Consider the following 2,086-nt stretch of genomic DNA (forward strand, 5'->3'; position numbering starts at 1 on the left):
GAGCGAGCCGGAGAGAGAGACAATGAGAGGGACCCTGAGTGCTCAAGGAATTCAGTTTATATATCATTCTTAGTTTCTACGAATGACAGTTTAAAGTCGTTTACCGATTTTCCTTCGATGGGATGGGTGTACAGTGTGGAAGATAGGACATGGAGCTGAAAGGCATGGGTATATAGTGAGAAAGCCTGCTGGCAATCCCCAGCCTTTGATCTATAGGTTCCCCAAGGTTTTTTTTTTGTCAAAAAGAATGTTAATTTGGTGTAGGGTACGTACGACTTAAAGACTCCGTTTTCTGTTATGGAATGGGTAAATGGTTTGTTAGTAATCCCAGCAGGAATCTTCCTTTGTTCTGTAGGTTTCCTCCTGGTCTGGCCCTTGGGCTCATCAGTACATTGCATATAGCTTGATTTAACATTTAGTTCTAATTCTTCCTCCCTAAATTAATACCAACTGTGCTTTAAGGCCTTCGCATTCCCCGGAGATTTTACCAGTTGTGTCTTAATATACAACCAAGATAATTCCAGATACTGAAAAGAGTTATGAATAAAAAACCAAAACAGGGCAGTGGCCTTATGACTGGAAAGGTGAGCTACTCTAAATTGAGGATCAGGAAATATGTCTATCGTAGCTGAGCCTTGAACAAGGAGTTGACAGCTATGCGAAGATTGGGGAGAGAAGGTTCCAGCAACAGGAATCAGTAAGTGCAAAGGCCCTGAGGCTGGGGTCAGCCAACCTTCCAGGACTTTTATCAGAGCAAACAATAGGAAAGACAGGGGTCTGTTTTGTTAAGGAAACAATGTAACCAAGACACTTTCATTTCCTAATCTGTATTCTTCCCACACCAACTCAAAATCCTACTAATCCTAGTTAATTCCTACTCAGTTGAAATACCTCTTTCTCCAAGATGCCTTCTGGTTCCTTTACACAGCTTGTGGCTTATGAAAACTGGTCTGTGGCAAAATGAGAAAAATAAGACACTAAACTCTCCGTGTGTGTGCGTGCGTGCGTGTGCGTGCGTGTGTGTGTGTGTGTGTGTGTAAAGTTGCCGATTGTTTTTGTTTCTTCTAAGATACCTGAGACATATTATTACTATTTTTAATTTTTTTTGCTGTTAATGAGTTCTTTCACAATATGACGAGTATCGATGACAGTGATGCTTTCAATGTGACGAAAATTAAAAGTTAGCCACTCTTTGCAAATCCTCTATAATTTGGGGGGGCCTTTTACTAGTCTGTGAAATCCCAGGTCTAGGGGCACCTGGGAACTGGACTCCCAGGCTCCATTAGTCGCCCCTCCTCTGCTCCCAGATCAGCGTGGATTTCCCGCACCCTTTCATCTTCTCCCTGTCTTTTCAGTTTGATCTCCAAAAGGGCAGGGCCACTCCTGCCTGGCATCAACAGGTGCTCAGAAGATACTTACTGATTGAATGAACACACTGTAGTTCACCATGAGAGATATTCAACTGAGATGAACACATGAAGAATAAAACTGTGAGCAAGCTGCTGTCAGGCCAGAGCTGTGTAAAGGAAAAGACCCTAGACCTCAGAGCCAGGAGCCTGGGTTCAGATCCCGCCTCCTGAAAGAGGCAGCATAGCATAGGGCAGTCAGAAGACTGCTCACTCCCTACCAGCAAGGCTTAGGTGGAATGAATCACTTTCTCGGAGCCTGTGAAACGGGGATGCTAATGCCTGGACTCAAGTTTCTTCTGAGAAACAAGAAATATTTGCAGAGAGCCACTTTGTAGGTAGTGTGTAAGCAACAGTTCTCTCTCATCTGTCCCTCCAGCACCCAGTAGCCAGCACATAGTGTCCAGTTTGCCCATACATCTGCTTCCACCAAGAGCCTGTGAGCTGCTGCGGAATCTTTGCCTTCCAAGTTCGGAGCATAAAAGCTCAGAGCCTGGCACCCCGTGGGTGCTCAATAAACAGATCAGAGAACAACGATCGCAGGCAGGTCGCTCCCCCGCTGGACCCCCTCCCTCTTTGTAAGCAGGTAATCTCCGGGCTCCTTCCTCTCTGGTGCCTATACTTAACGATTTCCTTTTTTATGACAGGCCTAGGAATCACATTTAGGGAAGGTGGGTGGG

This window comes from Pteropus vampyrus, unplaced genomic scaffold (assembly GCF_000151845.1).
Source record: "Pteropus vampyrus isolate Shadow unplaced genomic scaffold, Pvam_2.0 Scaffold346, whole genome shotgun sequence".
Taxonomy (NCBI): Eukaryota; Metazoa; Chordata; class Mammalia; order Chiroptera; family Pteropodidae; genus Pteropus; species Pteropus vampyrus.